Source organism: Ovis canadensis, chromosome 1 (genome assembly GCF_042477335.2).
Source record: "Ovis canadensis isolate MfBH-ARS-UI-01 breed Bighorn chromosome 1, ARS-UI_OviCan_v2, whole genome shotgun sequence".
NCBI lineage: Eukaryota > Metazoa > Chordata > Mammalia > Artiodactyla > Bovidae > Ovis > Ovis canadensis.
Window position 1 is genome coordinate 31,332,381 of NC_091245.1, and position 24,889 is coordinate 31,357,269.

The window sequence follows — 24,889 nt, forward strand, 5'->3', positions numbered from 1 at the left end:
TTGAGTTTATTTTTGTGTACGGTGTTAGAAAGTGATCTAGTTTCATTTTTTTACAAGTGGTTGACCAGTTTTCCCAGCACCACTTGTTAAAGAGATTGTCTTTACTCCATTGTATATTCTTGCCTCCTTTGTCAAAGATAAGGTGTCCATATGTGTGTGGATTTATCTCTGGGCTTTCTATTTTGTTCCATTGATCTATATGTCTGTCTTTGTGCCAGTACCATACTGTCTTGATGACTGTGGCTTTGTAGTAGAGCCTGAAGTCAGGCAAGTTGATTCCTCCCGTTCCATTCTTCTTTCTCAAGATTTCTTTGGCTATTCGAGGCTTTTTGTATTTCCATACAAATCTTGAAATTATTTGTTCTAGTTCTGTGAAAAATGTGGCTGGTAGCTTGACAGGGATTGCATTGAATTTGTAAATTGCTTTGGGTAGTATACTCATTTTCACTATATTGATTCTTCCGATCCATGAACATGGTATATTTCTCCATCTATTAGTGTCCTCTTTGATTTCTTTCATCAGTGTTTTATAGTTTTCTATATATAGGTCTTTAGTTTCTTTAGGTAGATATATTCCTAAGTATTTTATTCTTTTCGTTGCAATGGTAAATGGAATTGTTTTCTTAATTTCTTTTTCTACTTTCTCATTATTCGTGTATAGGAATGCAAGGGATTTCTGTGTGTTGATTTTATATCCTGCAACTTTACTATATTCATTGATGATCTCTAGTAATTTTCTGGTGGAGTCTTTAGGGTTTTCCATGTAGAGGATCATGTCGTCTGCAAACAGTGATAGTTTTACTTCTTCTTTTCCAATTTGGATTCCTTTTATTTCTTTTTCTGCTCTGATTGCTGTGGCCAAAACTTCCAGAACTATGTTGAATAGTAGCGGTGAAAGTGGACACCCTTGTCTTGTTCCTGACTTTAAGGGAAATGCTTTCAATTTTTCACCATTGAGGATAATGTTTGCTGTGGGTTTGTCATATATAGCTTTTATTATGTTGAGGTATGTTCCTTCTATTCCTGCTTTCTGGAGAGTTTTTATCATAAATGGATGTTGAATTTTGTCAAAGGCCTTCTCTGCATCTATTGAGATAATCATATGGTTTTTATTTTTCAATTTGTTAATGTGGTGAATTACGTTGATTGATTTGCGGATATTGAAGAATCCTTGCATCCCTGGGATAAAGCCCACTTGGTTATGGTGTATGATCTTTTTAATGTGTTGTTGGATTCTGATTGCTAGAATTTTGTTAAGGATTTTTGCATCTATGTTCATCAGTGATATTGGCCTGTAGTTTTCTTTTTTTGTGACATCTTTGTCAGGTTTTGGTATTAGGGTGATGGTGGCCTCATAGAATGAGTTTGGAAGTTTACCTTCCTCTGCAATTTTCTGGAAGAGTTTGAGGAGGATAGGTGTTAGCTCTTCTCGAAATTTTTGGTAGAATTCAGCTGTGAAGCCGTCTGGACCTGGGCTTTTGTTTGCTGGAAGATTTCTGATTACAGTTTCAATTTCCGTGCTTGTGATGGGTCTGTTAAGGTTTTCTATTTCTTCCTGGTTCAGTTTTGGAAAATTGTACTTTTCTAAGAATTGGTCTATTTCTTCCACGTTGTCCATTTTATTGGCATACAACTGCTGATAGTAGTCTCTTATGATCCTTTGTATTTCTGTGTTGTCTGTTGTGATCTCTCCATTTTCATTTCTAATTTTATTGATTTGATTTTTCTCTCTTTGCTTCTTGATGAGTCTGGCTAATGGTTTGTCAATTTTATTGATCCTTTCAAAGAACCAGCTTTTGGCTTTGTTGATTTTTGCTATGGTCTCTTTTGTTTCTTTTGCATTTATTTCTGCCCTAATTTTTAAGATTTCTTTCCTTCTACTCACTCTGGGGTTCTCCAACTCTTCCTTTTCTAGTTGCTTTAGTTGTAGAGTTAGGTTGTTTATTTGACTTTTTTCTTGTTTCTTGAGGTATGCCTGTATTGCTATGAACTTTCCTCTTAGCACTGCTTTTATAGTGTCCCACAGGTTTTGGGTTGTTGTGTTTTCATTTTCATTAGTTTCTATGCATATTTTGATTTCTTTTTTGATTTCTTCTGTGATTTGTTGGTTATTCAGAAGTGTGTTGTTCAACCTCCATATGTTGGAATTTTTAATAGTTTTTCTCCTGTAATTGAGATCTAACCTTAATGCATTATGGTCAGAAAAGATGCTTGGAATGATTTCGATTTTTTTGAATTTATCAAGTTTAGATTTATGGCCCAGGATGTGATCTATCCTGGAGAAGGTTCCATGAGCACTTGAAAAAAAGGTGAAATTCATTGTTTTGGGGTGAAATGTCCTGTAGATATCAATTAGATCTAACTGATCTAATGTATCATTTAAAGTTTGCGTTTCTTTGTTAATTTTCTGTTTAGTTGATCTGTCCATAGGTGTGAGTGGGGTATTAAAGTCTCCCACTATTATTGTGTTATTGTTGATTTCCCCTTTCATACTTGTTAGCATTTGTCTTACATATTGCGGTGCTCCTATATTAGGTGCATATATATTTATAATTGTTATATCTTCTTCTTGGATTGTTCCTTTGATTATTATGTAGTGGCCTTCTTTGTCTCTTTTCACAGCCTTTGTTTTAAAGTCTATTTTATCGGATATGAGTATTGCCACTCCTGCTTTCTTTTGGTCTCTATTTGCGTGGTATATCTTTTTCCAGCCCTTCACTTTCAGTCTGTATGTGTCCCTTGTTTTGAGGTGGGTCTCTTGTAAGCAGCAAATAGAGGGGTCTTGTTTTTGTATCCATTCGGTCAGTCTTTGTCTTTTGGTTGGGACGTTCAACCCATTTACGTTTAAGGTGATTATTGATAAGTATGATCCCGTTACCATTTACTTTGTTGTTTTGGGTTCGGGTTTATACACCCTTTTTGTGTTTCCTTTCTAGAGAATATCCTTTAGAATTTGTTGGAGAGCTGGTTTGGTGGTGCTGAATTCTCTCAGCTTTTGCTTGTCTGTAAAGCTTTTGATTTCTCCTTCGTATTTGAATGAGATCCTTGCTGGGTACAGTAATCTGGGCTGTAGGTTATTGTCTTTCATCACTTTAAGTATGTCTTGCCATTCTCTCCTGGCCTGAAGAGTTTCTATTGAAAGATCAGCTGTTATCCTTATGGGAATCCCCTTGTGTGTTATTTGTTGTTTTTCCCTTGCTGCTTTTAATATTTGTTCTTTGTGTTTGATCTTTGTTAATTTGATTAATATGTGTCTTGGGGTGTTTCGCCTTGGGTTAATCCTATTTGGAACTCTCTGTGTTTCTTGGACTTGAGTGATTATTTCCTTCCCCATTTTAGGGAAGTTTTCAACTATTATCTCCTCAAGGATTTTCTCATGATCTTTCTTTCTGTCTTCTTCTTCTGGGACTCCTATAATTCGAATGTTGGAGCGTTTCATATTGTCCTGGAGGTCTCTGAGATTGTCCTCATTTCTTTTAATTCGTTTTTCTTGTTTCCTCTCTGATTCATTTATTTCTACCATTCTATCTTCTATTTCACTAATCCTATCTTCTGCCTCCGTTATTCTACTATTTGTTGCCTCCAGAGTGTTTCTGATCTCATTTATTGCGTTATTCATTATATTTTGACTCTTTTTTATTTCTTCTAGGTCCTTGTTAAACCTTTCTTGCATCTTCTCAATCTTTGTCTCTAGCCTATTTATCTGTGATTCCATTTTGATTTCAAGATTTTGGATCATTTTCACTATCAATATTCGGAATTCCTTCTCCGGTAGATTCCCTACTTCTTCCTCTTTTGTTTGGTTTGGTGGGCAGCTCTCCTGTTCCTTTACCTGCTGAGTATTCCTCTGTCTCTTCATCTTGGTTATATTGCTGCGTTTGGGGTGGCCTTTTTATATTCTGGTAATTTGTGGAGTTCTCTTTATTTTGGAGCTTCCTCACTTTGGGTGGGGTTCTATCAGTGGCTTGTCAAGGTTTCCTGGTTAGGGAGGCTTGTGTTGGAGTTTTGGCGGGTGGAGCTGGGTTTCTTCTCTCTCGAGTGCAGTGGAGTAACCCGTAATGGGTTACAAGACATCAAAGGTTTTGGGATAATATTGAGCTGCCTGTATATTGAGGCTCAGGGGATTGTTTCTGTGTTGCTGGAGAATTTGCGTGGTATGTCTTGTTTTGGAACTTGTTGGCCCTTGGGTGGAGCTTGGTTTTGGTGTAGGTATGAAGGCATTAGATGGGCTCCTATTGCTTAATGTTCCCTGAATTCATGAGTTCTCTAATGTTTTCAGGCTTTGGATTTAAGCCTCCTGCTTCTGGCTTTCAGTTTTATTTTTACAGTAGCCTCTAGACTTCTCCATCTATACAGCACCGATGATAAAACATCTAGGTTAAAGATGAAAAGTTTCTCCACATTGAGGGACACTCAGAGAGGTTCACTGTTTTTGAAGACAAAGGTCTGCTTTTCTGGTTGCCTGATGTCCTCTGCCAGCCTACATAATTTGTTTTGTGAAGTTTGCTCAGCGTTGAAATGTTCTTTTGAGGAATTTGTGAAGGAGAAAGTGATCTTCCCGTCCTATTCCTCCGCCATCTTTCCCTCCCTGGCAAGTGAGTTCTTTACCACTAGCACCACCTGGAACCTTCCCAAAATACTAGGGCCAACAATAAAATCAAAGCAAAATTAAAACCTGCCCCTGAATCTCCTTTTATTTTATTTTATTTCTTTCCTTTCTTTCTCACTCAATTTTATTAAAAGAGTAGTCTATACTCCCTGGCTCCATTTCCTCATTTAAACCCACCAATTTCTTGGTCTTCTTCATCTCTCTCCTAGAGTTGCCGATTTCGCTGCACACACTCCCTGCATTTACTATATACAGTATCTTGGCAGCAGGTAACTCTCTTGGCCATTCCTTTCTTTCCATTCCCTACTTTGACAGCACTTTTCCCTGTTTATTTATATATTTATTTCTATCTCTCTGATCACTCTTTCCCAGAGCTTCTCATTTTTTCCCTTACTCTCCCCTTAAATATTTGTGTTTCCTATGTTTCATTCATTTCATTCTCAGTCAATTTACTCCTTTCTCACTCCACACTTAAAAAATATTTTTGAGTAATTTCTGTGTACCAAGCATTGTTGTGTGTAGTGAAAAATAGCAAATAAATCCATTTCCATAATTTACTACATAACTTTGCTTCCAATTAGTGAAAACATTTTATAATAAAGGAGGTATGACAGTGAGTTCCCACTCACAGAATTTGCTAACCTTATCATGTTCTCCATTAATCACATACAGGTGACTTGAGAAAATGACAGAATGGCCTAATAAAGGCTCATCTTTTGTACCAGCTGGGAGGCAACATTCTGTGGAGAAATTTTTGCTTTCCAAATCACTATCTTAGGTTCAGTAGGTTTGGAGTTCTTATTGTCCCAAAGGAGAAATACTTTCACCAGAGAATAAATTCTTTTACTGTTGAATAAGATGCTGAGACTACTAGTTCCCCACGTTTTCTGGGCTTCTCATGCTGCTGAGCCAATAGGCAAAGAAAGGTGCCATTGTCCCATCAAGGATATTTGATTCCAGTCACCAAAAAGAAATTGAGATGCAACCACACAATAGTGGTAAAGATGACTGTATAACCTCGGAGAGTCATAGGGCCACTCCTTGTTCTCCAACAGTCCTGTTCAATGGAAAACTAGTTACAATATGATCTTCCAGTTCCACTTCTGGGCATATTAGAAAAAAAAACAACAACTCTGATTTGAAATTATACACACATCCAAGTATCCTTAGCAACAATATTTACAATACCAAGGACATGAAAGCAATGTAAATGTCCATGGAGAGATGAATGGACGATGAAGATGTGGTATATATACACAATACACATAAAAGGATAAAATTGCCATCTGGAATAAAATGAATGGACCGAGAGATTATCATAATAAGTGAAGTAATACACAATACACATAAAAGAATAAAATTGTCCTTGGAATAACATGGATGAACCAAGAGATTATCATACTAAGTGAAGTAAATCATACAGAGAAAGGCAAATATTATGTGAGATCACTTATGTGTGGAATCTAAAAAAAATGATACAAATAAACTTATTTACAAAACAGAAACAAATACATAGGTATAGAAAACAAACTTATGATTACCAAAAGGAAAGGGGGGTGGGGGAAGGATAAATTAGGAATTTGGGATTAAAAGATATTCACCACTATACATAAAATAGATAAAAAAGGACCTACACAGGAAACTATATTCAATATCTTGTAGTAAGCCATAACTGAAAAGAGTCTGGAAAAGAATAAAATATATAGATGTGTATATGTATAACTAAATCACTTTGCTGTACACCTGAAATTAACACAACATTGTAAATAAACTATACTTCAATTAAAAATTTGGTTAAAAAGAAAAAACAAAAACATGATTTTCAAGGCCTTAGATTTCATAAAAATAAAGCTCTGGGTTACTTCAATAGGTAAAGAATGCCATCTGGCTGAGGGACAGGTAGTGAAAAATAGAAATATGAGTAGCAGTGGAGGAAAGCAGCTATAATTATCTACATAGGTCTAACAATCACTTATATGGAGGTTGAGGTTATATTAATAGCTATATGTTTTATTTTATTTTATTTTCTTATCCATCCTTCATTTTTACCCATCTTTCGTTAATAACTTGGTGTTGGCTAGGGTTCTTTTAAGACTCAAATGGGTATATAGCCAAATAAAGATCTCCATATATGTTACAGTATCTGATTTTTGTATCATGCACATTGAAGATGGCAGTCATTTACCTGAACAAAGGAAAGAGGGGGAAGTTAAAGGGCAAAGGCAGTAGACAAGACCAATTATCTTCCAACTGGACATTTTTAATCACTCTCCACCATTTTCCAACCTCCTCTGTGCTCCTGGATTTGCCCTTTATGAACCCATGAATATGCTCCCAAGATCAATGGCTTCCTTGGGTTCAGTTAAAGATCATCTTAGGCTGGCTGTGTCCCAGATTTTAAGGTCCTGTCAAGTGTCCTCTCCTGAGCTGATCCTCTCTCAATTTTTGTAAGCACCTCCCCTCCTCCACCTTCCTAGCACAAGCCTGAAATCATTTCCTGTTGTTACTAGCCTCAGGGTACTTCACCTTTCCATGTTTCCCTAATCCAAGACTATACCATATGAATAATCCTTTTTTTAGAAACTACCCTCAAATCAGCTAGTTTGAGAATGTCATCTGTTTCTAGCTTGGATGTTGACTGATACAAATAGCTGGTGCCCCTCGCATTGTAGAAGAATGGTTTTGATTGCCTGAGGGTCTTAAAATGACTGCTGTTATAGATTTACACCCCTGTGGAGGTCTCAGAGTTCTGGATGGAATGGCTCTTTCTTGGGGAGACTTAAGAAAGAGTTTTTCTTTTTTTGGATGGAGATGTTAATAGGGCTTCCCACACTTACCTCCCCCCAAAAGCAAGAGCTCTGCCAGGCTGTACTAAATGGAGGTTTGGATTTATTTAAATTTGCTCTGACAGTGAATTCCGTTGCTGTGGGCCATGGACTAGGTGGCTGTCACGTGGCTGAGGTCTGACAGTTAGCGGCTGTTCTTGGCTGGCTGGAAAGGGCATATATGAACAGCTGGCCACAGGGTCAGGCTGCAGTGTAGCAAAAAGAGAAGGGTGTGCTCTTTTCTTAAAGTGCTAAGTACATTGCCAATAAAATAATTCTTCTCACTATAACAAAGAGAATTGAATCAACAGCAGACTAAACTGTAAGAGAAAAATAGGTCTTAACTTAAAGTAAAAACATGTCAAGAATCAAACTCATTTATTCCAACCCATCCATACACCCTTTTTGACTGCTCCATCCTGATAAGGACCCAGTACACTATATTATTTGTAAGAAATTCATGGACCTTCTTTTCCTCTTCCTCTACTCACCTCAAGTTCTGAGTGAGCCTGACATACTGGAACAATCTAGACAGACTGGATTCAGATTGCAGATCCCATGCTTCAGAGAGTCATGATTGTGGACAGTGTGTTTCATCCTTAGTTTCAATTACCTCATCTGTAAAGTGGAAATAATGATACCCAATAACTTTGATTAGGGATGTGAGAATAAGTAATATGAATAAGTGTGATTTGTAGAATACTTAAAACATAACTCTGTTTTTCATTATCATTTTAAAATATTTTAAGTGAAATAATCTCTCATTTTCCTAGATTAAAAAAAAGGTATAAATCCTACAGCTTTCTCCTTATTCTTTCTCTTAGTCTTAGGTACTAGAAAGTCCCACAGTACTCTAAGGAACAGAACATGGTTTCTGTTCATCAGATGAACAGAGACATCAAATGAAGGGAAGGAACAAAAATAAATAGGTGTATGGAAGAAAAAAAAGTCATATTTGAGAATTATATAATAATATACAGGATTAAAGAGTCTATGTACCAATTAATAGAATAAGCAAATAATTTTTAAATGTGACTGCTAATAAAATCAATATAGAGAAATTCATTTCATTTTTATAAACCTACAGGAAATATAAACAGCTCTCATAAGACAATAAGAAAAATTTCAGTATCCAGAAAATATAATTCAAATAAAGACTTGAATTAAGGGAGAAATATACTACATTCATGGAAAGAGAAACTGTTGTAAAACAGATACAGTACAGTTCCAGGTAAAAGTTTATTAGGATGTTCTAGGGAAACTGACTCCCTAATTTTGAAATGTATATGAAAGCACAAAGATCAAATAATAGCTAATACAATTCCAAAATGGGAGGATATCTTCCACCAGATATCAACTCACTATAAAGTTTATTAATTTAAACACTATGATATTGGTTCATGCCTGTGTGCTCAGTCCTGTCTGACTCTGCGACCCCCATGGACTGTAGCCTGCTAGGCTCCTCTCCATCGAATTTTCCAGGCAAGAATATTAGAGGGGGTTGCCGCTTTCTACTCCAGGGGATCTTCCCCACCCAGGGATCAAACCCGTATCTCTTGCGGCTACTGCATTGGAAGGGGATTCTTTACTACGGCACTACCTGGAAAGTCCATGGTATTGGTTCAGGCACAGACAAATCAACTACAGAATTAGAGATTCCTGAAATAGACCTCTACGTTTATGAAAAGGGCTTCCCTCATAGCTCATTTAGAAAGAATCCACCTGCAATGCAGGAGACCCCCGTTCGATTCCTGGGTCAGGAAGATCCGCTGGGGAAGGGATAGGCTACCCACTCCAATATTGTTGGGCTTCCCTTGTGGCTCAGCTGGTAAAGAATCTGCCTGCAATGTGGGAGACCTGGGTTTGCAATGTGGGAGACCTGGGTTTGCTCCCTGGGTAAATTTCAAATTGTTAAACTCAGTATTGTAACAGAAATAATTTTAAAAGAAATTCTTTGGAGAATAAATGTATACGTGATAAGGCTATGGAAAAAAGATATGAAAAATACAGAAATTAGGAGAGAGGTTACCTGGGAGACGTGAGGATGACCACGGAAGAAGACAACTAGTGCATTAATATTGTTCTACTTCTTAAATTTGGCCATAAGTTCCTCAGTAATTTTTATTATGCTGCATCATACACTTTGTGTATACTTTGTATAAGTGTGGGATACATGTATAGTTTGTGTCCCACAGATTCTTGTCTCTTTAATTTTTTCCCAACTTTTTTTTTCCTCTGTTTTCCCATTCTACTATTGAGACTACACACTGAACCATTTACTTCCATTATTATTTCAGTTTTAACATTTCAGTTTGATTCTTTATTATCATTTCTATTCATCTGCTAAAAGTTCCATCTTCCCATTTATTTCTAAAATATTCACTTTTACCCCATGAAGAATAGTTCTGATGGCTGCTTTGAAGTCTATACCTTATAATTACAACATCAGGTTTATATCATGCTTAATATCTATCAATTGTCTTTTTCCCTTAAGAGTGTGTCAGAGTTTTCTGGTCCTTTGTATGTCAGGTGATTCTGGATTATATCCTGGACATTTTAACTATTTTGTTGTGAGACTCTAGGTCTTGTTAATGTCCTCTAGTGAATGTTGATTTATTGTTGTTGTTATTTTAGCAGGTAAACTATCCAGTTAGGTTCATACCACAAGTTCTTTCTCACCTTCTGGGAGTGGTGGTTTCAATATCAGTTTAGTTTTCAAACTCTTGTTATGTTTCGTTAGGTCCATGCATCTCAGTGGTGGGTTAGGGATTTATGTCAGTTCATACGCAGATGTAGGGTGTCTCCTTTCCCAAATATCCTCCCTCCAAGATTCCCTTTATACTCTTTAGTTCCCATGAGAAAAAAAGGACTTTTTTGCATCCTCTAGCTAGAAATAGTCAAGATAGTTTTTAGAACTGTACCCCCTGTGTTATTAAAAACTTCCACAGAGATGTGCCTACCCTTGTGACAGAGTACTTCTAGAAAAGAAGAGGGGACAGGAATTACCACTGTATTTTTGAGCCAGAGGGATGCCTTTCCCAGTTTCTTTGATCAGAAAAGAAAGGCTTTCTTTTCAAAACCTAGATTCCCACACCATGACCTACTGCTTCCCAAATGGAGCTGGCCTCAGGGAAGAAGCGAGAGAAAAAAAAGAAACAGGACAGACAAAAAAATATCCCAGGAGCCTCCTCCCTGCAACTGTCAGCTCATGGAGGCCTCCTATTCCCAGTCTTCTGGTTAAGTGGGAACATTTTTTTCCAGAATTTTTACTATATATATCTCTTCTCTGCTGGGCTGGATGAAGCACAAGCAAGAATCATAATTGCCGGGAGAAATACCAATAACCTCAGATATGGAGATGACACCACCCTTATGGCAGAAAGTAAAGAACTAAAGAGGTTTAGTTTTTGATGAAAGTGAAAGAGGAGAGTAAAAATGCTTTTGCCCTTTACTTCAGTGTCCACCAACCCAGTCTCCAATTTCCAGCTCTTGAGTTTCTCTGCCTAAGGTCTTTCCAAGGATTCTAAAGCATGTCTGTCCCTGCATAGCAGGTAGTGCCAGGAAATTAATGTCCACTAGAAGGAGACCTCAATCAATGATTGGTAGCATTGGTTTATAAATATCCCAGCTCCTTCCCCCTTGGACAGGTTGACTCTGTGCCCCGTGTCCTACCTAACTGGCTCTCAGAATTTTCCCAGCAGGATTTATTTCCAGGTGTCCACAGTGGTAGCTGATGTGATAATGCAGTATGTATTGGTTACCTTCCCTTCTCTGACTCCCTTTCTCATTCTGTTTTGGTTTTTCCTTATCCTCTTTTTTTAATGTATTTATTTTTAGTTGAAGGATAATTGCTTTACAGTACTGTGTTGGTTTCTGCCAAACATCAACATGAATCACCCATAGATGTACTTATGTCCCCTCCTTCTTGAACCTCACTCCCATTTCCCTCCCCATCTCACTCCTCTAGGTTGTTACAGAGTCCAGGTTTGAGTTCCCTGAGTCATACATCAAATTCTCATTGGCTATCTATTTTACATATGTATGTTTCCATGTTACCCATAAACTACTTTAACCTAAATCCTTATTTCAGGATCTGCTTCTGGAGTGACCCAAACTAAAACGGTGCATATTCTACATGCATGGGCATGGATCTTTTATTAAGAAATTTCCTTGTAGCATTAGAGTGGACAGAGCACCAGACTTCAAGTCAGAAGGTCTTAGTTCAGCCACTTACCAGATGGGTAAGGATGCTGGAGCTGAAACTCCAATACTTTGCTCAGCTGATGCGAAGGACTCATTGGACAGACCCTGATGCTAGGAAAGAGTGAAGGCGGGAGGAGAAGGGGACGACAGAGGATGAGATGAGATGATTGGATGGCATCACCGACTCAACGGACATGAGTTTCAGTAAACTCTGAAAGTTGGTGATGGGCAGGGAGGCCTGGCGTGCTGCTATTCATGGGGTCACAAAGAGTCGGACACGACTGAGTGACTGAACTGAACTGATCTGAACCTTGAACAAGTTACATGATTACTCTAAGGCTCAACTTTCCTCATGGGGAATGTGGAGTTCATAAAATCTTCCTCATAATGTTCTTGGGAGTATTAAATAAAATAAAATAATACATATGAAAGAACCTATTATGGAGACCAGCATGTAGTGAGTACTTAGTGCATTAATGTGTGGTGACTGAGTAGGAGGATAAAGAATTCTTTCTTGTGCTGTGAACCATCATGTCTGTTTTATTTGTTTTCCTGATGGAGAGTAGGGTTATATTAACATGTCCAGTCAACATCAGGAATTGCTAATGGTGGGGAAATGTTGAAGAGCTTGTATTGTTTCATCTTGTGGAACATGCTTCTAATTAGCAAGAGCCTGTTTTCTTTCAATATAAATGGGCAATAGCTCAGCAGCTGGTCCCACTATTCCTGAGTTCCAGTGTGCTCTAGAGGAAATGTACAACGAACACTTCAGAGAGAATGCACATTGTCTTTTAATTTATATGGATTTCTCTTTTATTTGAGAATTGTTCATGAAGTTTTCATGGCTCAATAGACTTTTAGGTCATAAAGAGACTCCTGATCAGAAGTAGTCAGATCCTGTTGTACTACAGTAGGGGAATCATAGACTTCAATAGCCTCTCTTATCCTATAGCATTTTAGGAACAAAGAAAACTGTCTTCAAACATTGAAAGGATTAATAAAATGAGAGGGCAGAAATCTTATTAAAGGGACTTCACAAGTTAAAGGTTGTGGGAGCATTTTGAGTTTCACTTAAGAGGGAAGATTCTACTAAGTAGAGCTGTCTAACAACCAAAGGGATGACTGAAGTGATGAGCTTGCCATCACTGGAGGTATGTAAGAGGCCACTGAACCCACACGGGGTATTATACAAGGAATTCTTTTGCTCATGGGAGGGAGACTTCACTGAGAACTCAAGTCCCTTTTAGTTTTATGATTTTATATTTGGGGGTTTCTAATAGCAAACACCATGCACACTACAGAGCATATAGTATTAATATGTGCTCAGTGAAAATAGGATGATTCATTACTACCAAATACCCCTGGATCCCCTTAAGTTTCCCTGGAGATAATTAATTCTATCTTCTGTAAGTACCTTCTTTCTTCATATTGGCAGTCCATTCAGGGCCAGTCAAATCCCTGTTGCCAAGCAAAATGGAAACTCAGGCATTCGACACAGGTCGGGGATCCAGGATGCTAGACCTGGCTATGGGAATGAAGATGGCTGTAGCAGTTACAGAAGTGCACCACTCAGACCTCCCTTCAAGAAAGAACCTGCCATTAGGCTGCAAAAAGCAATGAGTTGAAAGCTTTCGGCTGTTAGCATCTTTAGAGTAAGTTTCAGTATTTAAACTGAAGCCTCATGTTTCCCAGGGAGCTCTCACTAAACATAAGCATGGCAAAGGTACTAGGGGCCTGGCCATTTCAGCCTGAATGTGGACTCCTTTCAGGCTCCTTGCTTTCCAGCTCACTGTTAGATCAGTGACTTTTCAGATCTGCATCATTATCTCCGGTTATCCTGACCCAGTCTTGCTTCATTCCTCATTTTCTTTCCCAAGTGTCAGAACTATGTCACAACCTGAGGTTTTCCCTGACCAATCCTGCTTCTCTTTCTAGTACTTTTCATAGACATTAGTCTCAATAAAGCTCTTATACACCTAACTCAGTCTCAATCACTGCTGCTAGAAAAACCAGTTGACTCAATGGCTCATCCTGCAACCATATAGCCCACAGGGAAAGGAAACAAAAGGGCACATTGTACAGAAGGAAAATCTGGATTATCAGTGTGTCTAAAAAGACTGAAAGAACAAGGAAGAGATCTGAAACACAGGATGTGCAACAAAGACCAGAGGGCAGGAGGGGCACTCTGAGAGTCAGAGCCTGGAGAGACCCCTTGAGAGGCATGTGCTAGAGGCAGGGAGAATTTCCACTGGGCCTGCCAACCACCCTACCAATGCCCTCAATCAGAAGCCATCTTCTTACCTTGTGTCTTTATGACAGCCAGGGAAAGGAAGAGAAACTGCCATGTTTGAGCCACTGACATTAACTATTCCACAACGCAATATGGTGACATTGGCAATGAAATTTACAGATGTGGAAGCACCCATTATTAGGAGGCAGATGATAAAGACAGCTAATGTTTTATTGCATGCTCGGTATGTACCAGCTGTTATAAGGTCACTAATGATCAAATACTTTCTAGGAATTAGAAATCTGAGAGAAAAGTGCTGGATTGTTTTAGATCAGGGTCTTTCATGACGTTGCAGATAGGTTGACAGTCAGGGTGGCATATATTACAGAACATACCTGGGGCTGGAGAGTCCAAATCTAAGATCATTCCTGTGGTTTCTGGCCAGTCGTCAGTTCCTCACTATGCAGGACCATCCATAGGATAGCTTGACTCCACCATTGCCTTCCTCTATAGCAAGTGATCTGAGACAGAGCTATGACTCAAGGTAAAAGCAACAGTCTTTCATGGTCTAATCTCAGACATTCAATGTCTTCATTTACACCATATCTTATTGACATGCAGGAGGACTTCCCTGGTGGCTCACTGGTAAAGAATCCATCTACCCATGTAGGAGATGTGGCATTGATCACTATGTCAGGAAGATCCCTTGGAGGAGGAAATGGCAACCCACTCCAGTGTTGCTGCCTAAAGAATCCCATGGACAGATGAGCTTGGTGGGTTACAGTCCATGTTGTTCACTCACTCACTCGTGTCCGAATTTTTGCAACCATGTGGACTGCAGCACACCAAGTTTCCTATCCTTCACCATCTCCCGGAGCTTGTTCAAACTCATGTCCATTGAGTGAGTAATGCTATCCAACCATCTTGTCCTCTGTCATCCCCTTCTCCTCCCACCTCCGATCTCTCCCAGCATCAGGGTCTTTTCTAAAGAGTCAGCTTGCCTCATCAGGTGCCTCATCAGCTCCAGCTTCAGCTTCAAGATCAGTCCTTACAATGAATATTCAGAACTGATTTCCTTTAGGATAGACTGGTTGGATCTCCTTGCACTCCAAGGGACTATCGAGAGTTTTCTCCAACATCACAGTTTGAAAGTATCAATTCTTCAGCACTCAGCCTCCTTTATGGTCCAACTCTCATGTCTATACATGACTACTGGAAAAATCATAGCTTTGACAAGGCAGACCTTAGTAGGAAAAGTAATATCTCTGCTTTTTAATACACTGTAGGTTTGTCATAGCTTTTCTCCCAAGGAGCAAGTGCCTTTTAATTTCATGGCTGCAGTCACCATCGGCAGTGATTTTGGAGCCCAAGAAAAGAGTTTATCACTGTTTCCATTGTTTCCCCATCTATTTGCCATGAAGTGATGGGACCAAATGCCATGACCTTAGTTTTTTGAATGTTGCATTTTAAGCCAGCTTTTCCCGCTCCTCTTTCACTTTCATATAGAGGCTCTTTAGTTCCTCTTTACTTTCTGCCATAGGGTGGTATCATCTGCATATCTGAGATTATTGATATTTCTCCTGACGATTTTGATTCCAGGTTGTGCTTCATCCAGCCCACCGTTTCTCATGATGTACTCTGCATATAGGTTAAATAAGCAGGGTGACAATATGCATCCTTGATGTACTCCTTTCCCAATTTGGAACCAGTCCAGTGTTCCATGTCCAACTGTAACTGTTGCTTCTTGACCTTCAGACAGGTTCCTTTGGAGGCAGGTAAGGGGATCTGGTATTCCCATCTCTTTAAGAATTTTCCAGTTTGTTGTGATCCACACAGTCAGAGGTTTTAGTGTAAACAATGAAGTAGAAGTAGATGTTTTTCTAGAATTCTTTTGCTTTTTCTACTATCCACTGGATGTTGGCAATTTGATCTCTGGTTCTTCTACCTTTTCTAAATCCAGCTTGAACATCTAAAAGTTCTTGGTTCACATACTGTTGAAGCCTAGCTTGGAAAAATTTGAGCACTAACTTGCTAGCATGTGAAATGAGTGCAATTGTGCAGTGTTTGAACATTTTTTGGCATTGCCTTTCTTTGCAAATAGCGTGATAATGGACTGTTTCCAGTCCTGTGGCCACTGCTGAGTTTTCCACATTTGCTGGTATATTGAGGGCTGCACTTTCACAGCATCATCTTTTAGGAGCTGAAATAGCAGAGCTATAATTCCATCACCTCCACTAACTTTGTTCACAGTGATGCTTCCTAAGGACCACTTGACTTCACACTCCAGGATGTCTGGCTCTAGTGAGTGAACACACCATTGTGGTTATCTGGGTCATTAAGATATTTTTTGCATGGTTCTTCTGTGTATTCTTGCCACCTCTTGTTAATATCTTTTGCTTCTTCTAGGCCTTTACTGTGCCCATCTTTGCATGAAATGTTCCCCTGTTATCTGTAATTTACTTGAAGAGATCTCTAGTCTTTCCCATCCTATTGTTTTCCTCTGTTTCTTTGCACTGACCTCTTAGGAAGGCTTTCTTATCTCTCCTTGCTGTCCTTTGGAACTCTGCATTCAGATGGATATATATTTCCTTTTCTCCTTTGCCCTTCACACAGAGTGGGACACAACTGAGTAACTGAGCACACACACACACTGACACACACATGCACAAACATACTGTCATGCAGACCAATCCTCTTGTATAGTGTGGGAGGCATTCACAAGGGTATGACTAACAGAATATAGGGATCATTAGGACCACCTAAGACACTGGCTCCCACAACCTCCAGAAGAAGAATATAAAGTGAGTATTTTACCAGTGGGGAAACTGAGGCACAGAGATGACACGGTTTGAACTGAGTCTATGTTCCACACTGTTATGTGAAACTGTCTCCCCAAGTGAAGGAATAGAAGTCAAAGAAAGAAGATGAATGTTTATAAATTTGGGCATGTTGGTGGTTAAGGAAAGAATGCCTTAGATGTTTATAATTTACATAGAAATGAAGGGTTTAACAGAGCAATTTCTAATTATTAAGGGTATTCCTTACACCAAATGTAGAAATAAGGAATTCCTTTCCTCTTTTCCAGAAGACAAAAGAATATTCAGAAAGACTCAGTGCCTTGCCCATATAGCACAATGAATATAGAGTGGAGTTCAGCTTAGGTCTTCACTTCCAAGTCCAGGACTTTAGTCTGTTCCTTAGCTGCTTTTTCAAGTAAATCAAAGGACCAATTTGTGGTTCCAGTTCTCTAGATTAGCCAGTGACGTAGCTGGACTGGGGAAGAGCATCTAGAAACCTAGTTGTTTAGGTGTGATGCAGCACAGTCTTTCACCAAAGGAAGAGAATTTGCTGGGGTTTTTTCCAGTGTTTCTTAAAGTATAACATACACATAAAGTGCACATAAGTATATAGCTTGTCAAATTCTATAAAACAAACTAAATGAAAGAGAATACATTACTATTAGCCCCAGAATATCTTCTGCTCAATTTTTCCATCATTACCCCTCATGTGATAACCACTATGCAAACTTACAGAATCATAGATTAATTTACTTGATTTTTTAATTTATATAAATGCAATCTTATACTTTTTGCACTTGGGTCCTTTCACGACATTTTATTCATGAGATCCATTCATACTGTTATGTAATATACTTGCAGGTTTCTTTTACTGTTGTTATATATATATAGTATTCTACTCTGTGAATAAATAATTTATCTACCCTCTCAAATGTTGACATCTACACCCAAATTTTCCCTACCTCCTACTTCTGTACAGCCTGCAAATGAAGATGATTTATACATTTAAAAATTATTATTATTTATTTTTGGCTGTGCTGGGTCGTCATTGCTGTGCAAGTGGGGGCTATTCCCTAGTTGCAGTGTTCAGGCTTCTCATTGCAGTTGCTTCTCTTACTGCTGAGCATAGAATCTAGGATGCGTGGGCTTCAGCAATTGCAGCAAGGCCTCCGGAGGTGTGGTCACTGGGCTGTAGAGCCCAGTCTCAATTATTGTGGCACACCAGCTTAGTTGTTCTATGGCTTGTGGAATCCTCCTGGCCCAGGGATCGAACCCATGTCTTCTATATTGGCAGGCAGATTCCCTACCACTGAGCAACCAGGGAAACCCTGCTTTATACATGTTTGAACACTTTAAAAAATCAAAAGAATAATGTTCCCTGGCACATGAAAAGTATATAAAATTTGATTTATGTTCATTTTATGGGAATACACACATTTATTCTTTTTTGCCTTATCTGTGGCTGCTTTCACACTATGATGACAGTTAACCAGTTTCAACGGAGACTAGGCCAGCCCTCTGTTGCTTTGCACTCCCGCTGGTGCACCTCAAAGAGAAGTGAGGTGATTATAAATTGATTTTGCTTCTTGGCCTAAAGATTCTAAATATTTACTACCTTTACTGAAAATTTTTGCTGAACACTGTACTATACTCTTGGTGGACATTTGAGTTGAGTACTATTATGAATAGTTCTGCTTTGAACATTCTGATTCATCTTCTTGATGAACACAGTTCAGTTCAGTTCAGTTCAGTCTCTCAGTCGTGTCCGACTCTTTGCGACCCCATGAATCACAGCACGCCAGGCCTCCCTGTCCATCACCAACTCCTAGAGTTCACTCAGACTCATCGAGTCTGTGATGTCATCCAGCCATCCCTCCCAGCATCAGAGTCCTTTCCAATGAGTCAACTCTTCGCATGAGGTGGCCAAAGTACTGGAGCTTCAGCTTTAGCATCATTCCTTCCAAAGAAATCCCAGGGTTGATCTCCTTCAGAATGGACTGGTTGGATCTCCTTGCAGTCCAAGGGACTCTCAAGAGTCTTCTCCAAGCATTTATTTGGGGTACATACCTAGGAGTGGAATTGTTGAGTACTGGGCTGTATTCAGCTTAGTAGGTATTGCCACAGTTTTGTACTAATTTTATAATATAACCGGCAGTATATGAGAATTCCATTTGCTCCATATTCTTACCCCAAATTGGTATTTTCTATTTCATTTAACCATCTGATGAATGGGTAGTGAGTGGTAACATGAGGATGGCTTTGAAATGATAATTACAGCAACATTTATTTTAAGGCTATGACAAATACTGTGCTAATAATGTCATCTATATCATCACATTACGGACAAGTCCACTTTACTGATTGGGAATAGCATTCAGCAAAGTTAACAAACTAAGTTCACACAGATATTAGTTAGCAGTACCAACAATCAAACTCAGATCCAGCTGACTTCATAGTTTACATCCCTTCTACTGCACAAAGTCATATCTCTGCATGACAATTTAGTAACTCTCACACTCTTGGAGAATATCAGCAATAGGAGTGTGTTTAACTAGCATTCAAACACTTGTTAGGAAAAGAGATGAAGTGGAGCAAAGTAGGTACAGGAAAAGTATAAGCAAATACACCCTCATTTCTGCTGCCACCTGTACAGTGGTTAACTGTGTGCTCTCTGCCTTCCTCCAGCCCTGTGGCTGCTTATGTTTGTTACACATTCAGACAGTTGAGCCCATGGTGGAAAAGGATAACAGATTTGTATTTTCAAGATCGTCTCCAGATGCTGGCCAGAAGCACCTCTGGATTCATGAAATATTTGTCTTTAGCATTTCTTGAAGATGGATGAATGGAAGAAAAAAAAAGTTCTAGGAACATTGTAGTATAAATCACAGGGAATTCCTTTCTTTGGCAATCTGGAATGCATTTTCATATTTCTTTTAGAAGAATAATGTGTGTATTAATAACTTGGTTGGAATAGGGTCTTGGCCAAGATGAGATGATCACGGAAATCATTATTGATGGTTTCTTGTAGCCAAACAATCTGTTCCTCCAAACCTGGAGTTTGTCATCTGTAGGTGAAGGACTGCTGAAAGGCCACATCTGAGTCACTTGCATGAATCTCTTCCTTTCTATCCCAACTGCCATTCTTCTACCCAGGGTTTTGCTGTTTGTTTCTTTTCTTTTTGGTCTCAAATACAAAACATTAATCAATATTAATAACTTTTTATCCTGCTTCAGCACAAAAAAAGCCTTCAAACTGACAATAGAGTTGTACTGCTAATTTTATTATGCTGCTGACTTGATCAAATACTTCTGGGACTCATTATTGCCTATAACAGTACTCTCCACTTTTTTTTTATTCATACATAATTGACTCTCTGGTCTTTTTTGATTCTGCACTACTACACATGAAAATTTCATTTATTTTTTATTTATGAATATAGTTCTTCATTATGGATGAGATGTTTATTTATAAGTTTATATATTTCATAAGTAAACTTTGAATATATATATATATATATATATATATATATATATAATATATATATATATATATATGGGTTTCCCTTGTGGCTCAGCTGGTAAAGAATCCACCTGCAATGTGGGAGACATGTGTTTGATCCCTGGGTTGGGAAGATTCCCTGGGGAAAGGAAAGACTACAAGGCTACCCATTTCAGTATTCTGGCCTAGAGAATTCCATGGACTGTATAGTCCATGGGGTCTCAAAGAGTAAGTCATGGCTGAGTTACTTTCACATATACATATATATTAAGGATGAGATAATATATACCAGGGGTTAGCAAAGATTTTCTGGAAAGGGCCAGATGGTAAATATTTTAGGCATTATAGGCTGTAAAGTCTCTGCTGCAACTACTCAACTTTGCCATAGTAGCACAAAAACAGCCATATGTAACAAACAACCCAATCATGAGCAGATTGAACTGCCCAAAAATGAGCAGAAGAACTAAATAGTCATTTCTCCGAAGAAGATATACAGATGGCCAATAGTCACATGAAAAGATGCTCAGCATCACTAATTATCAGAGAAATGAAAATCACATCTACAGTGTAGCACCATCTCACACTGATCAGAATGGCCATCATTTAAAAGTCTTGGGGCTGGTGCATGGGGATGACCCAGAGAGATGTTATGGGGAGGAAGGTGGGAGGGGGGTTCATGTTTGGGAACGCATGTACACCCGTGGTGGATTCATGTCAATGTATGGCAAAACCAATACAGTATTGTAAAGTAAAATAAAGTAAAAATTAAAAATTTTTTTAAAAGTCTGCAATAACAAATGCTGGAGAGGGTGTATAGAAAAGGAAACCTTTCTACACAGTCACTGGGAATGTAGGTTGGTACAACTACTATGGAAAACAATATGGAGGTTCTTTTAAAAGCTACAAAGAGAGTTGGCATATGACCAAGCAATTTCATTCCTGGGCATATACCCAGACAAAACTATAATTCAAAAGGATACATGTTCTGCTATGTTCATAGCATTGGTTTTCACGATAGTCAAGACACATAAACAACCTAAATGTCTATCAACTGATGAATGAATAAAGAAGATGTGGTACATGTATACAGTGGAATACTACTCAGTCATAAAAAGAATGAAATGCTTGCACTTGGTGCAGCACAGATGGAACTAGAGATTATCATACTAAATGAAGTAAGTCAGAAAAACACCAACACCATATGCTATCACTTATAATATATGTAAAATCTAAAGTACAGAATGAATAAACTTATCTATGAAGCAAAAACAGATTCACAGATATAGAGAACAGACTGTAGTTGCTAATGGGTAGATGGGGTGAAGGAGGGATGGATAGGGAGTGTGGGGTTTGTAGGTAAAAACTATTATATATAGGATGGATAGCAACAAGGTTTTACTACACAGCAAATGGAACAATATTCAACATCCTGTGATAAACCATAATGGAAAAGAGTATTTTTAAAAGAATATATATATATATATATATGTATAACTGAATCACATTGCTATATAGCAGCAATTAACATAACATGGTCAATCAATTACACAAAAACAGCCACATGAAACAAATGCGTTTGGGTGTGTTTTAATAAAACTTTATTTACAAAACATGCAGCAGGCCAGATTTGGCCTGAGGCCCATCGTTTGCAGATGCCTCATATACATACACCTTTGCTTACTTCGGATGTGACCAAAGTAAAACTGAATCCAGGAACTCAAAACACCTCTCACTTTCTTCTATCCCTTCTATGCATCAATTTTATTCTCCCTAGAACTGCAGTGTTCTTTTCTGCAGGCTGCTACTAACAATAACACTATGGTGAGCACTAGCCAGCATCATGGCCTGAATCCAACATGTTGCAGTCTAGGCACTCACACTGACAGTCTTAGACATCTCACTTGGTTCCAGGAGGAAATCCCCAGAAGAAATTCACTGGCCTAACTTTGTGTGTCCCTCCTACTTTAGTAGCGTTGTATTACATGGCAACTTCTATCACAAACACTCAAATGGAGAGAAAAGGAAAAGTTCCCCCAAAAGGCATAAGAGGCAAACAGCCTTCTTAGGTGTCTTCTAGCAAAAAGAGAAGCACAAAGAAGGGAACGATTATCACAATGGTCAGAAAAGAGAACAGCTCTCATTATAAAAAGAATGAGAGAGAAACTATCACACAATACTAAGCATTTATTGTACACATACAATAGGTAGCTTTTTACAGCAGTGGTTTTCAAACCTCTTTTAGTACCTTGGTCAGAATGAATGAGTTATGTTAAGCTATGATAAAAACAACTATAAAATTTCAATGGCTTAAGAAAACAAAGATTAATTTCTTTCTCACATTGCATGTCTATCATGAATTGGCCAAAAGTTCTGCTCTGCCCTGTTTATTAGGGATACAGGTATGCTGAACATCCCTCAACTTTCTCCCACCACAGGGAGAAAGGGAAATGGTGAATCATGCGATGGCCTTTAAAGGTTTCTTCCTGGAAGTGACATACATAGCATGCACTCACATTGTTTGCCTAAGAAGTTAATTTCAAAGGGGTTAAGCTTGTGTTTGAATTTTATTGTTGGTGCCAATTACATACTGCCTTCCTATAAGAGGATTATATATACCCACCCATTTTCATCCTACTGTGGGACAAGTATATTTCCCCACTTCATTGATATCAGGCTTGGCCAATTAAATAAAAGCAGAAGTGATAGGGGTCACATCTGTGCAGAAACTATAAAACTTTAGAGCTTTATAATTTTCTTATTGCTGTTGATTTTCCTTTGTCGTAAGAATGCTATATCTTAAAAGCTTTTTCTGTAGCCTGAGTTCTAGAATGAGGAAAATCTATGGAGTGGAGTTATGTTCCGCTATAGTAAACATGTAACATATATGTGCAATAAACTTTTGTTGTTGTGAACCACAGACAGCTTGGAGACATTTGCTACAGCAGCATAACCTAGAAAAAGATGACTAACAGAGAGAAGACTGGAAATAATTGAGACATTACCCTAATGACTCACAAGGCCAGCTCTTCTACTGAAAAAATGCTTACTTTACTCTCTTTTGTGCAAATATTACATGTGTAACCCACTTCATGGAGTCACCCCAAAAGTCTCTCTAAGCACTGCAGCAATCACAAAGCTCCCTACATCTGGATGTGTTAGTTTTCCTGGTCTACAATAGCAAATAACAGAGACTGGGTGGTTTAAATAAAAGAAATTTATTTTTGTGTATTACTGAAAGACAGAAATTTGAGGTAAAGGTATTCGTAGCATTGGTTTCTTCCAAAACCTCTCTCTTAAATAGCTGTCTTCTCAAGGTCTAACAAGGTCTTCCCTTTGCCTGTGTCCTAATCTTGTTCCAAGGACACAAGTCATACAGAATTTGAACTTGCCTATATGGTCTCATTTTACCTTAAATACTTTTCTAAAAGCCCTATTTGCAAATACAGTCACATCCTAAGTTACTGGGGTTTAGGATTTTAATATACGAATTTTAAAAGGACACAGTTCAGCCCATAACGCTGTGTGATCTGCAGCAATCTCTTCATCAGACACTATGAAAAATAGTCTCTTTATTAGGTCCAGATGTGGCTTCTCTTGATCCAGAGACCTTTGTACTAAAAAGACAAATTATCTGTTCTCCACACACCCGATATATAACAGAATGGAAAAACCACAATAAATAATCCCATTTAAAAAGGGAAAATATAGGGAACACACTGTTTCATAGTAGGGCAGAAGTCCTGAAGGTCCCTACTTAGGTGTGGAGAATGGGCCTAAATCATGCTCTGAGTCCATACTCACAAAGGTGAGTGTACTTTTTCCCCATTGTGCTTGGCTCTGATGTCTGGTTATTGTTCCTTTTCCATTATTCTTTTGACTACATTGAAAGAAACTGTTGGGCAATATGTTCTGAGGTTGAGGAGGCTAAGTTGTTTTATCAGTCCACTGTCTACCTGTAGAATTTAGTGATCTTGGAGATTATTTTAAAACATGGTCAGAATCACTTTTCATATAGTCAAATTCTTATTGTTCCTTTTGCATTAAAGGATTTTGTTTTATTTTTGTTTTGGCAGTACAACTATCCCAAAAGTTTTGGTAATCTCCTGTTACTTTGATGACAATCAGCATTATGTGCAAACAATCCACAGGTATTAAACTTTTGGAAAATTCATTTTTCATGCAAGAAGGTCATATCCTCATAACATTCATATATGTTATGAGTCAGAGACAGGACCGTTATGAGATGAATTGTGCCCGCCCCACCCAAATTCATATAATGAAGTCCCAAACTTCTTATAAAAAGAAGAGATTAGGAAATGGTCAAAGGATCTAAAAGACATTTTTTCTAAAGAAGACATACAGATGGTGAAAATTCACATGAAAAGATGCTCAACATCACCATTTATCAAGGAAAAGCACTTCAAAACAATTGAGGTAAATCTATCAGAATGGCTATTATCAAAAAGACCACAAATAACAAGTGTTGGTAAGGATATAGAGAAAAAAGAACCCTCATGCACTGTTGGTAAGAATGTAAATTGTGTAGCCACTATAGAAAACAGTATGGAGATTCCTCAAAAATTAAAAATAGGACTATCATAACCTCCAGCAATTCCACTCCTGGGTGGAGTTGCAAAAATACTAACTAGAAAAGATATTGTACCCCTGTATTCATTTTAGTACTTACATTATTTACAATAGCCAAGATATGAAAGCAACCTAAGC